At 36.6% G+C, this 14,980-nt stretch overlaps 1 protein-coding gene across 3 annotated transcripts in view; it reads left to right on the forward strand.

The window, feature by feature from the left end:
• Rit2 (Ras like without CAAX 2) overlaps positions 1–14,980 on the forward strand; it is a 278,580-nt gene that overhangs the window by 113,933 nt on the left and 149,667 nt on the right. The window lies entirely within an intron of this gene.

The raw sequence follows: 14,980 nt of genomic DNA on the forward strand, positions 1-14,980 counted from the left end.
ATTCCTATGCTGAAACAGTGACAGCACCATAACTTGCATTTCTCTGTGTTTCCAAGTTTTTTCACTTCAGTCTTTAACAATAAATACAAAAGGTTTCAATATGACATGTAATATGACATGCAAAATAAGCTTTATGAAAGTGTATAGGAAGTAACAAAGGTTAGTGCAAGGAATCTATACAACACAGAAAAGACCCAATTCTACTTTCTCTATGTGTTCAGCTATGAGATGTTTAGTCATTGTACTGTAAATAACCACCTATCATAACATGCATACAACATTTGGCCAGGGCTTCTCAAATAGATTAATTGATCCAGCTGTGAGCCTTGTTCTCTAGATACAGAATTCAGGATTCAAGCTGTTCTCACTGAAAAATTCCAGCTGGAACCATTAGTCACTCTCCACCTTCACATCTCAACTTCCAGCATCCTTATCTTCTCTGATTATCTATGGACACTTTTTTTTTCAAAATGGATTTATTTATTTGTGAATGTTTAGCTCACATATATGTCTGTACACCATGAATGTATCCCTGGTGCTATTGAAGGGAGGTCAGAAGAGGCTATTGAATCTCCTGAAACTGGAGTTAAGGATGGTTGTAAGTCACTAGGTGACTGCTAGGAATCAAACCCTGGTCCTCTGTAAAAGCAAGTGCTCTTAACTGCTGAGCTATCTTTCCAGTCCTCTCCACTGCACACTCAGATATTTTTGTGTTCAAATCAAACCACCTTCTTAAAGGGGCTTATAGAAAGTAATAACTAATAATAATAATAATAATAAAGAGGAGGAGGAGGAAGAGGAGGATAAGGAGGAGACAGAGAAGGAGTAAGAAGAGATGGAGTAGGAGAAGGAAGGGGAGAAGGAGGAGGAGAAACATTTGCATGAGTGATCATCAAAGTGTATTTCCTGGGTGAACTGTATTAATGTCAACCAGGAACCTATTATGACCATCAATTCTGGAGTCTAGCAAATTGTGAATGAGGCCTCCAAGTGAGGCTGGTTGGTGTAAATATTTCAAATCCTCTCATCTACATTGGGAATATGGCACAACTGTGCTTTTGGTGTCAATGCCACAGTTTCTTAACACTTAGACTTTGTTGAGTTGAGTAAATAGTTTTTCATGTTGTCTATAAATCATATTCAGATTATTACATATATGGTTGAGGAATTTTACTTTTTAAATATTAACGATCATTTGTGTAAAATGCATCAATGGTATTCATAATATTTCAAATTTGCCTTTACCTGATATTTTTTTTAAACAACTGGAAATTGAAGAATGGAAAACATTAGCAAATCAGTGCCATGCCTGTTTGTCCAGAAACAACCTAAATTCCCCAATGTTCCTTTCTGAGTTTGTCTTGAGCAAACACTTCAAATGGTAGAGCGGTTTTAGAACCATTATGGTAATCAGCGTTCTGTGACTAGGGTGAAACAGTTGAGTTAAACATCTTAGAAGTATGTTAATGATTTCAGATGTTTCAGGTTATGGCCACGGAGCTGCTGTTGCTTTTGAGCCTGAGGTGAGTATGAGTATCAGAGGGGACAGCCTACTTCCTGGCAGCTGGGAAGCAATTGAAGAGTATAGGGAGGACATAGTCCCAATATCTCCTTCAAGGGCATGTTCCCACTGATCTAACTACCTTCTACCATGTCTACCATGTCCCATCTGGTCAGTTTTCATCCAGGTAACATCAACTGGTGGTGACTAAACCTTTAACAGGAAGAAAGTTTTCTAAGCTGTAGTTTTATTTTGAACACTTTTCTTTTTGGTAAACTGGTTTGATCTGACTCTTAGATTTGCAATGGGTAGCTATCATATTTTGTAGATACAACCCTTGACAGTTACAAAATGCATCATTACATAAATCTGGAGAGGAAATAAAATATATTTATGTTTATAAAAAGAAGAACAGATTTACACTGACTAATCATAGTAGTAACCAAACCATGGATAATCTTATCACTGCCTTATGTTTTTGTAGTGGTGAAATACTCAGTAATAAACCTGTAATGTTTCCTTAATCTTTCTTTTGTCAAAAACCTGCATCCAGTGCATACAATACCAATGTCTAAACACATGCAGCAATTTTAGCCTGTGGTCTTCTAAAGGCTGAAACTTTGTCATTTTAGAATTTGGCTTTTCATAGAACTATACATAAGTGAGTGCAACTAATATCTCAAAATTATGACAAATATTTTTAAAGCAATATTAGCTTTTTGGCAATCATACTCTTTTATTGGTTTGACATTCTATGACATTGAACCTAGCTGATCTACTGGGAGCTCACCAAGGCCAGCTGGACTGTTACCAAAAAAGCATGGGATAAAACTGGACTCTCTGAACATGGCGAACAATGAGGGCTGATGAGACGCCAAGGACAATGGCACGCGGTTTTGATCCTATGCAATGTGCTGGCTTGGTGGGAGCCTAGCCAGTTTGGATGTTCACCTTCCTAGATATGGACGGAGGGGGGAGGACCTAGGACTTACCACAGGGCAGGGAACCCTGACTGCTCTTTGGACTGGAGAGGGAGGGGGAGAGGAGTGGGGAGAAGGGGAGAGGGGTGGGAGGAGGGGGAGAAGAGTGGGAGGAGGGGGAGAAGAGTGGGAGGAGGGGGAGGGAAATGGGAGGCTGGGAGGAGGTGGAAATTTGTTTTTTTTCTTTATTCTCCTTTTATCAATAAAAAAAAGTAAGTGATTTATTGCCAACCTCAAACTCCATCCCTGACTACTCACATTTATAAAGTGTATTACCCTTTGTGTGAAAACGTGTGAAAAAATTTCAATGAATTTTAATTTAATGTGGATTGTCAATGGTACAAATGTTCCTATAGCATATCTCATAAAGAAACCAGGATTAAGTTATCAGAATTACATTTAAGTGAAAATAAGTAGTTGACAAGAAATCTGACACCTACATTAATAATTAATCATGGGAAATATTGAGAAATGTTATTCTATAATCAGATTCTAATCCATATATGGATATTCTGTTCTATTCTGTATATGGGTATTCTATAACAGAAAGGAATGCTTATTTTTGTTCGAGTGATCACTGAAACTCTCATACTCAAAAATTCACTTAAAATCTTTTTTATAGCTACATTCAATTTGGGAGAGCGTTTCTTTCTTAGATTTCTCACAGACTGATTTGGAACTCACTCTTAGCTAATAATCACCTTGAACTTCAGATTTTTCTGCCTCTACCTCCCGAGTGCTGAGATTACAGGTGTGTACCATTATACCTGGTTTAATGTGGTTCTGGCAACTGAACCCAAGGAATTTCTCATGTTAGTCAAGGATTCTATTGACTGAGTGCTTCTTTAGTCATTGGAACTGTATAGATGGAGGCTGAACTTTCATTTTCCAGCTGCCCAGACCTGAATAATCACACAGAAACTATATTAATTACAACATGGTTTGGTATATTATCTCAGGCTTTTTATTAACTAACTCTTAGATCTTAAATTAACCCATTTCTCTTAGTCTATGTATCACCATGAGGCTATGGCCTACCAGTAAGGTTCTGGTGTCTGTCTCCTTTGGCAGCTACATGGTTTCTCTCTGACTACTCCTACTCTTTCTCTATTTATCTGTTCTGATTTCCTGCCCTGTCATAAGTCAAAGTAGCTTCTTTATTAATTAATGGTAATAAAACATATCCAGAACATACAGAGGAGAATCCCACATCATCTCCCCTTTTTTGTCTAATTAAAAAGGAAGGTTTTAACTTTAACATGGTAAAATTACATATAACAAAACAGGTATTAAAGAGGAATTATAGTTATAATATTTCTTTATGAGTCTAAAGTTTTATACCTAATTTATCTTTTATCATAACTAGGGAAAACTATAACTATTTATTCTTTAATTCCATCAAAGACCTGAGAAGGGAAATACTAGTACCTGAGTAAATAGAAAATGGGATCAGGCAACTTCTAAAAGGTGCAAGAAATGACAGAGACAACTAGCTACCTGTGCAATCACCCAAAATCTTATTTGCTGTGGAATTTCCCTTTGTATGCTGTGAATATGATTGGATAATTAATAAAGAAAACTGGCTTGTTCTCATAGGGTAGAACAGAGATAAGTGGGGGGGGGGACTAAGCTGAATGCTGAGTGGAAGCAGGGTGGTGTCAGAGAGAAGCCATGGAGCTGCCAGAGACAGATGCCAGTTGGAAACTTGCCGGTAAGCCACAGCCCAAGTGGGGATACACAGATTAATAGGAATGGGTTATATTAATATGTAAGAGTTAGCCAATAAGAAGATAGAGCTAATGGGGCAAGCAGTGATTTAAGTAATACAGTTTCTGTGTGACTATTTCAGGGCTAAGTGTCCAGGAACCAACATGCAGCCTGCTGCTATACTTATTTGCAATGTTGGGGCATCCAACTTTGGCTAAGGCCTAGAGTATCTGATAGATCATTTTCAGAGGCAGGAAAATTTGAAAAACTATCTTACCCTGTCTTGGCAAGGTTTGGCAGTCTTTTTGCTTGTATCCTGCTTGTCCAGATTGGACACCATGCACTTTGTCAGTAGTCAGGGCAGGGGCAGTACTTTGCCCAAAGGCCAGTTTTCCCAAGAAGAAAACAAGCTCCAAATGGAGTGTCTTTGGTTGCCCAACATTCTCTTAAGAATAGATCAATGCTGTCAGGAGCAATTGTGTCTTATGTCAACAGAATCCTAAGTTATTTAAATATCATATTCTACAGTTCTTTGAAGTATTTTAAGATTACATATCTATGTGGTATATAATCTCTATCCATCTAGAGAACTTGATTAGTCTAACTGTAAGTATGAAAAACATGGATGACTATTGTCCTGTAATTTTTAATACCTATATAACTTAAAGACTAAGGCTTTATATTAAAAAATAAATAATCTTTAAACAAATGTGTAGTAAATGAGGACAATGACCTCAAATTGTAATATATATTCACATACATATATATATACATACATACATATATATTGATCAGATGTAGAAATGTATAGTGCAATATGATAAATATATCCTAAAATTGCATCAGTATACAAAATATCTTAAGCAGAGGAAGAAACACGCATGAATACAATATGACAAAATAACTTTTCATAGATGCACAAATATTGTAAACAGAAATAGGAGCATATTTAATATAACAAATATAATTTGAATTTGTATCAATATACAAGAATATATACCAATGTAAATTGTCTACAAATAATATCTCACAAGTAATAATCTACCTACTATCCCATTCCACCCACTCACTTTTTTAAAAAAAAGATCCCTGCCTACATCATTTCTACCCCAACCTTTTACTATTTATATCTAACCCCTAATAGATGTCCCTAACCCTGAGGACAAACTTTGTTGGGAGAGGGAATGTCATTTTGTAGAATTACTTACAGCTGTCATATGGGCAATGTTATTTTTAATTCTGTAAAAGCTAAAATGATGGTTAATTTTCAAGATTACTGCCTGGTATGGTATAATTGCAGATAGTATCTGAGTAGATGGTAGGGTTTTTGAAATTATTATTTGAAGTTCTGGCCAGAATGTTGTAAGAAGGTGCACCATCTCAGCTAGCTAAGTTAGAATCATCTTTAGCAGTTTGTAACCCAAAAACAATCTTAAGGTGGTGCTATCCGCATGATGACATCCTATCAACTAGGTCGAATTGTTGTTGTGGGGCCCCATCGTGAGGGAAATCCCGTATCATAACTGCCTCATCACATCTCCTAGATGACAATTAGACAGACTACCTGGTAATGACACATCCTTCTCTAAGGATAATTGTAAACACTGTCTCCTATATTTGCATATTCTTTTCTAAATAAGTATGATCCTCTATGGTCCTTTAGGAAGCATTTTAACCCTTGTATTTACAAACATTGTTAGCATCTCAGAGCCTAGGGCAAAGTGCCAAAATCAGGGCAGAGTTCAAAATGCAGAGAATAGGCAAAGTTGTCTTGTCCATGTAATATTTTTTAGAGAATTAAAAGTATCATTAAAAATATATAGGAAAAACTGAATAACTTTCGATCTTAAAATTAAGCAATAACTCATAAAAATCTGTATTTATATCCCCCTCTCATAAGAAAATGGAGTAAAGGGACAGTGATATATAGAACATCTTGTATGCGAACTTGCAGCAATGGCAACTTAGCATTTACTTGAAGCTAGGTGATAGCTATTTTCATGCAGAGAATATTATATTTTATTAGCTTCAGAGTCAATATATTTATTTTAAAAACTACAGTCTGCTTTTTACGTAAGAGTCTGCTTACTGATTGAACACCGGGTCTCTAATTCACAGGTGCCACTCCCTCCCGGCTCTGAAATTTGTATTTTACTGAGATGGACAGCATAAATAAATAACAAAATTTGATAATCTGTTAAATTGTATACGATCTATGAAGAAAGGAAATATAAAGAATTAGCGCTCATTTGGTATGTCTGAAACACAGAGAACAGACCAACGTTGCTGGTGCCTGGTGAGAAGGGTGGTGTTGTCAGAGGCAGGGTTATAGAAGTGGCTTGAGGTGTGCATAAAGCCAACAGACCAGCAGCTGAGAGCCAGTTCCGACCTGAATAATTCTGAAGACGCTCAGTCTGAATGCTGGGGTGTAAGCATCCCTGGGCAAGCCAGGGTCAAAGCAGGTAGAGTTGCAAGTTGGCCAATGTAATAAAATAAATAGAACAATGGGTCCCACACCATGATTCTTTCACCGCTGAGAAAATGTATGGATTCCAGAGATAAATTTAAGTGGACAAGATTTACTAATAGACTTAGTGTTAGAAGAGGGAAGTGAACAGAAATTTAAGAATAATTCTGTAATTTATAACTGTAAATGGAAAGCCTGGCTGAAGTTAAAGAAAGAAAAGATATGCAGAAGTGGAATCCATAGGGTACTTAGTACACACAGCAGATGCACCAGAGGACAGCAGAGGCTCTGGAGTGGGTAAAGGGTCCTCAGCTGAATCCTCTTCCTCTCACTGTCAAAGAGTGGAAGAATTCATGCTTCGGATAATTGACAGGTTATAGGTATTGATCCTGTATTGCCATCTACTTGGTTTAAGAAAATTAAGTAGTCCTAACATTACCAAGTGGCACTGTTAACTTCTAGGGTTAATGGATACTTTTCAGGTCTAAAGGATTGTCTGTCCTTTGAGAAGGAAAAGGAAATAAAGCATTTGACACTATTTTCCTAGTTTCAATTCAGGTAACACCTACAAAACTTCTTGTCAGAGAAATTATATATAATTACAACTTGAGACTCTGAATACCAGTAAGATAATAGTGGAGTCTTTCATAAATTGATGTAATAGATCTAAGTGAAATAGAACAAATTTACCCCTAGTTATGATTTCAGCTCCCACTGAGTAACTGCATGATCCTGGAGATGTTATTTAATATTCCCAGCTCCTTTCTGTTCTCTTCAGTTGTTTCATTGTTTCTTTGTAAGGTTGTTTCTAATATCATGCAGACTTCTATGTTTGAGTAGAACACAAAGTATATTGTATAACATCTGACCAGTAGGGCTTGTGAGATAAATACAAAATTAGTTTTTCTTTTCTGTGTGAACTAACTATAGCCAGACTGATTTGGAATTTCCAATTCTTTTGTCTCAATCTCTGAAAGAGTGGTACTTTGGGAATATACAAGCTCAACTACATATTAGCTTTTGTGTTTAAATGTACCATGTGAGCTATTAAAACTTTAAAGACAACAATTCTTATGAAATTTTGAACACTTTCCTTTAGTAAATTTATAAGCTCTGAAAGGCTAGCTTAGCATCAGCCTTTCTGAAAGTGGAGAATCTGAGTTATGAGTTGCTGAAGCTCACGCAAGGTGGCCGTCTTTGACTGGCAGTGTGTCCACAGTGGATTGCTGTTTGTCACACCTTAAATGATTCTGAATATTCATCATGATCCTTATAAATATATTCATGAGTAAGGACCAGGAACACAGAATTAAAGAAAGGAAGCTCTAGAACCTTTATTGGCATGCCTCTTCCCCAAGGAAAAATATACCTGAACTGTTTAAAGATTTTGTTATTTTACCCTTGCTAACTGTTTCACAGTATTGCACAGTATTCCTATACAATTCAAGATCTGTTCCTCCTGGATAACAGACATGGCTGTTAAAAGAAACTTTTGATTTTCTAACTCGGAAAAGCAAGTTGCACTTGTGGTTGGGAGGTCAGAAGGGAAAGTATTTTTAGGCAAATGAAGACTCTCAGTGTGCCTCAAATCATCCCATCTTGACAGCTCCCTCTCCTGATTCTGTGTACCGCCAGTTTATTTTCTCCCATGACAGGAACTCTTGGCACCCGTTGTGCAAATCTGCTTAGAATGATGTATGCTATTTGCTCACTTCTCCTTTGCTTCTTAAAATTTCCAGCCTGGCTATGCCTTCCCACATCTAAGATAAAATTATTTCCTTTTCTCCCTTAAATGTTGCTGGAAACTCTTCTGCAGAACAGTGTCAGGAAACCATATACCATGCATTAGTATTTCAAGTGTCAGGCAGGACAGAATGGTCATTGTTTCCAAGACATAAACTAGATATATTCCAGACCTTGGTTTATGCTATCTGAGCAGTTACATTTAAAGCCCTATGCGCCAGTGGGGCATGGACACTAAAACGAAGAGCACTGTGGCTCCAAGAGCCAGGAAACTTTCTAGCATGGCGCAGTGAGACAGGCACTAGAATTGCAGTCAAGGGAAATTAAATTCGAATCCTATCTTCCCATTCAGCAACCGTATGACTTTTGTCAAAGTACTGAATGTCTCTGAGCTCCAGTTTTCCTAATTTACTAAGTGGGTTCTTTCTAACTGTCAGTACTGTTAGGTTAAAAGAAAAAACAAGAAACATGGAGTATGAAAAAATGATGTAAATTGTTATGTATGTTATAGAAATATGATTATTCAATTTACAAGTATCTGAAGATGTATTGAGTGCCAATATTGAGTGCCAACTCTGCTATATTCCATTAATTGCATTGATAAGAACTAGTAGCTGAGCTTGTAGGCACAGAGCAGGTAAAACAAGGGTTCCAATGTATGAGGAGAGATATATATGAGAGACAGTTTCATGGTTTTTCATGTTATACACGGGCACGAGATCGAATACTTGAAGATAGCACTTCTTTGGAAAGAAGTAAAGTGTGACCTGCAATATTTAAACTGAGCCTTGAGGAATAAAAACAAAACCAAAGACAACAAAAGAGAACTTCATAAACAAATGAATGAATATTGCACAAAACAGGTCATTTTCAAACCTTTGTTATTTAGCTTCAGCTACACCAACATGGGATGATGCCTTAAAATATGAGAGCGCTGGCTTCTCCGAGTGCTAATTGGTGTGACTTATACCTCAAAGACTTTCATCCTAGTAGATAAACAGGAAGATTATCAGATTAATTCAAATTGCTATGTAAATGTATGAAATGTCTAGTAAATCATCCTAAAATTATTATAATTGTGAAAATTTGTTTAGCACAACTTAAGGTCCTCCATTTCCTTATGTAGGTCATTTGTTTGGTTGTTTTGGACTCAACTTGAAGGGATAAGAGCTGTCATCCTCACTGTCCCTAAAGCTCAGGCTCAAGACTCCATAAGTCACACCTACAAGTTATTAATTTTAATCTTCCCACAATAGGTAGGAATTTTAGAAACTCAGATTTTCTATCTGGTTGCAGATCTCTGAAACTCACATTTGTGTAATGAAGAGTTGCTTAATAGAGTCCCATTTTTAGGATTTTTTGGTTCTTTCTTTTTTTGCTTGTTTCTTTCTTTCATTGTGTGTGTGTGCATGTTGGTGAGCACACACGTGTGCTGTGTATTATATACGTCTGTGAGAACGGACACACACATGTCACAATAAGCATGTGAAGATTAGCGGACAGGTTTTGGAATTAGTTCTCTCCTTCCATCATGGATTCTGGGAATGACACTCAAGGCGATCAGACTCACAAGCCAAGCGCTTTTGCTTGCCAAACCACCTCACGAGCCTTGCTTCTTTTATGCTCTTTTTTTTCTCATTAAGTGTCTTCAGACATACTCAATATACTACACTCTTGTTTATAACTTCGAAATACTAAACTTAAATACATGTATTGAATCAAATAGAACAAAATTTCTTCTCTGCTGCTGCATCCCCATGTGAATTGTCTCCCCTATCTTTTTAATATTAGATCTTCTTAACCTTCCATTGGGAGCAATAGTTGAACAATATCTGTGACTGCCTCATGGTGAGTTTTCCTCCCTATTTGTTGCATTGTTTGGTCTCAGACAAAGAACTCTTGATGTCTTGTTCCCATCTTGCCCTTTCATATAGGCAGAGTCAATCCATTTCCTTATCGTGGTTTATCTCTTTTCTACCTAACATACTTACAATTACTATTTTTTGAGTTCTTTGATCTGCTAAGATAAGATTCTAGAGAGAGGGAAACTGTGGTCTGGATGTATTAAATGAGAGAAGAATCTATTTTCAATAAAAATAAAAAATAACTTCTAATATAAAAGATTCATTATTCTTCAGTACATTTTTAATCTCTCTTCTTTGGAAATCAGTGGTAGTTCTCTGAATCCATGTCTTACTTTCAGTCTTTTACAGTCAGTCTCTATTTGAGCAAATTAGATCCAGCTCTGGGATAATGAAGGCCAGGAAGCTTGCGGTTAGGCGATAACTACGGCAGCCTTGCAGATGGGGTTGATATTCTCCAGAGTGCACCTGCTTTCTTTCTTTCCAACTTGTTTTTAATCTGTGCGCTGAAACTTCTCTGAGTTTCAAGTAACAAAAAAAACCTTAACTGTAGAGGACTTTAACAAGAGAGCATTTTGCACATGGACACTTTGTGTGAACAGAATTTTTTTCAAGGACATTTATAAACAAAATCTGTGGCCAGAAAATTCCTTCTGCAAACTAAAAACTTGCTGTTACTTTTTAGTAAGTTTCTTAGGCTGGAAAAATGATAGGATAAAAATGATTAAGAAATACTGAGAGCAGGACTGAAAAAAAAAATCATTTCCCCTAGGAATGAGCCCCCTAATTAGCTATTCAATACCAAGAGATTAGCCCTGATATCATATACATACAGTAACAATAAACAGACTGAGAAGGTTGCATTTAAAGGTTTATGGGTGTGTGTGTGTGTCTTTGTGTGTGTACTTTGTGTAACAATAAGTATTATTATGAAACAGTCTCTTTTGGGTACAAGAGGATGTGGAGGCGGGATCTGTGAAACAGTCTTGCGCTTTCTCTCCAGAGTTGGGTGCATTTATACTAGATTATCCCCAGCTGGGCTCCCAAGCTCCCTTAATAGAAGCTCCAGGGATTGGAGACCTGGCAGCAGTTGAGCCTGCTCTTTATTCCTATTTGCTAATAACAATGTTTGGAGGATCTAAAACATCATCAAGATTGGTCTGGATAATTTTTCTATATGCTTTCAACTTTAATTTTCACGAACTTTTGAGGTACTATTTCCATCATTTGGTTTTTCAATGGAATAAAAAAATATTCAGGAACAATGAGTCTGTGATTGTGAGACAAAGGAAAGAGGATTTTTCTCTTATTTTCTTTTTCATCTTGACTGCTAACTTCTATAACAGACATAGAATGCTGGAAAACTTGCTCCAGATGGGTTTGATGACCTGGGAGGGATGTGTGAAGTGGGCACCAAGAAAAGGCTGTTACAGCCTGTTATTCAAACAAGTGGCCATGGATAGCCTGGGCTGTCTTTATTCATATAGTTTCAGTGGTTTGCATGACCAGTTTTACAATCAGATTTTATTTCCCAAGTTTTAAAAAATGGTTACAATAATGGCCAGTTTGTTCCTTGCTTCTTTCCCTTCCATTTCCCAATGTTCCCACCAGTAGCCGTTACCTTTTTGATCTGTCTCTCTACCGTTAGAAGCATAAGCAGCCTTACAAGCTACAAAGGAACTTTTCTAACTAGGGACACCTACAGGTAGAACAAAGTGTCCAGTTGGCAGCATATGGGGTTACAGCATCATGCAGGATGAGAAACAGTTTTGCCTCTTGAAGTTAATATTTATAACTGATAGGGTCTGAGTTCTCATGATCAGCTTACCTGCTAAAGCTGGGTCAATCCATTCAACATTTTATACTACTCTATCTTCTCTGGGCATATACCAGGTTTTTCCACTTATCCTATAGGTAACTTGAAAACTTACTCTTAATAGCTGGCACTGTTTCTCTCTTTTCTTTATGTCTATCTCTCTTAACTTCTTAGGGTACTGATACAGCTATTAGAAATGAGGGAAGTGTGGGTTTCTATGATTCTACTTCATTCCCTGTTTCTAGAGTATTTCCATTGACTCCTGATATTATCTATTTAATAACATCTCTTTAAAACTCTTATGGTTAAAATCACCCTTTCCAGAATAGTCACACAAATATGTAATATTAAATTTTATAATCTACTGTACTTGTTCAGGCCAGCAGTGTGGCTAGCATGGTGAAGGCAAGGATATAGCACGTAGCATAATGCTCCAACGGTCATGCCCAGAATTATGCAGTGAATTGTCCACAGGTCTTTGCCAAGTGGGTCAGGGACTCCAGGGTCTTGCTGCAAGGAGAGTCATTTGTGCTATTCTCATACCTTGTTCCCCAAAGAAGTCCCATGGCTCCTGCCAATAGAAGTATTGCATGATGTTCTCATTATGTATTGGACACTAAAATAAACTTTTAAATATAAAATCTATGTGCTCTATAACATTAGACTCTGTGATTATAGATTATATGATATATATATTAAGCAATGTACATATTTTCCATTGTCCATATTAACATGGTATTAATATATAGTTGTTATTTTTCTTATATTGACTGTTGCAACTTATTAGCAATTCACAAGAAGAATTATCTTTCTGATCTCAAAATTAAAATCGTTATAATGTTGGTACTTAATTTCTTAAATTAAGCTGGTGCTTAAATTTCTTCATATCATATCATTCTTCATTATTTTGGTGTTTTCCTAATTGATATTTTTTGATGAAATATAATATGTGACTTAAAAATTAATACATTTTAAATCGATGAAAGCTATTTTAAGATGTTAAACATCAAACAGCTCACTTGGGTCTGTCAGTGGGAAGAAGCAGTTGCGTCAGTGTAAACAAATTATTCACAGAGCATAGTTGCTGCAGGATATTGAAGTAATTGGGGTTAATATTTTTTTCATAGCCTATTTTTAATATAAAGCACACAAGGGGTTATAAATTCATTATTGAAAGTGGGCAGATGTTGGCTGAGCACAAAGCTTATGCTCATTTTACTATGTAAGAGTGGCATTTGAATTGACAGATTTTGACAGCATTTCTCCCTCTAAATAGTAAAAATAATTATCTAGAAAGATACAACTTAGAAGTTTTCAGAAACTGACTTAAAGTTAGGATCTACCATATAATTTCTGGTCTGAAATATACACATTTCTCTACTGAACAAGAAAATCAAGCGATGTGCTTCAAATGGCTTTTTGTATTTAACAGCAGTAGGCTAGAGCTTTTTGGACATCCAAGTACCCTGTGCCATGCAGATACACTGCATGTACTGTGCACAAAGATATTAAAGATATGCTTTGTGATATGAGTTTGACTTTTTATATAACAAGATTAGAAAGGTATAATTACAAGTTTCAAGTCTTATAAGTGATAACAATATTCAGAAAAGGATTATCAAAAACAGCTGAGTTTGATGCCTATACATCCATGAAAGAAGATTATAATTGGTTATGAGGAACATGTGTGACTCAAATAACTGGGATAAGTTATTTACAGTGGTCAATGGTCGGAAGGCAGAGCATCTTAGACCTTCTTTTAAAAATTTTTATTTTTAATTGAAAATAATTTTTTTCTCATACAATACATCCTAATCACAGTTTCTCATCTTCCACTCCTCCCAGCTTTCTGATTTACCTCTTCCCCAAATTCACTCCTCCTGTTTCCTCTTTGGAAGGGAACAGCCCTCCAAGAAACAACAGCCAACCAGGACAAAATAAGATATGCTAAGAGAAGGCAGAAGCCCTTATATAAAGGCTGGACTTCTTTAACTTCTTCTACTTCTGTGATGACAATTCTTGATAGTCAACTTGACATACTTGAGAAGAGGAACCCTCAATTCTCAGTTAAGACTTTCCTCCATCAGATTGGTCTGTAGGAATGTCTACCTGGCAGGCATTTTTCTCAATTGCAAACTGAAGCAGGAAAGCATAGCCTCCTATGGGCAGTGCCTTTCTTGGGCAGGTGCTCCTTGGTGGCCTAAGAAAGGTAGCAGAGAATAATAGTTTCTTCAGTGGAGTCTCATTGGATTTTTAACAACACTACAGCTTCAACTGCAAGCCCAGGAGTAGTTGTCCAGCACAAAATGAACTGAAGAGTATTTTTGTAGACATTTTGTCCGATTTTTGCTTTATTTAGGCATGTTTTGTCTGATTGATTTTTTTGCTTTTATATTGTGGTTTCTGTTATGGTGATTTTCTTTTTTTTATGTTGTTTGTTTTGTAGAAAGAAAAATGGGTCTTGGAGATAAGTGGATGGGGAGGATCTGGGAGAAGTTCTGGGAGGGAAAAATCAACTTTACAATTAAGAAGCCAAACAAACCCAATCAAACTGACAGGTAGCCAAGCAAGACATGGGGCAAACCTGTTAGTGGCATTTCTTCTTTGTCTCTCCTTGAGTTCTGGCCTTGAGCTTCCTGTTTGAGCTCCTGCCTGCCTTTCCTTCTTGGTGGACTGTAACTTGTAATCCAAATGAGCTCCCCTTCCCCATGTTGTTTTGGTCATGGAGTTTTTTTTTTTTTTTTTTTTTTTTTTTTTTTTACAGTATTAGATACCAGCCTAGTACCACTTTTAACCCCTTTTACCTGAGAAAGCTTTGCAAAACCTTGAGTATGAAACTAGATAAAATATGCAAATAAAAATACTGAATAAATCAGAAGGAAGTTTTTCTCCAGTAGTTTAATA

This window comes from Microtus pennsylvanicus, chromosome 4 (assembly GCF_037038515.1).
Source record: "Microtus pennsylvanicus isolate mMicPen1 chromosome 4, mMicPen1.hap1, whole genome shotgun sequence".
In the NCBI taxonomy this organism is placed as follows: Eukaryota; Metazoa; Chordata; class Mammalia; order Rodentia; family Cricetidae; genus Microtus; species Microtus pennsylvanicus.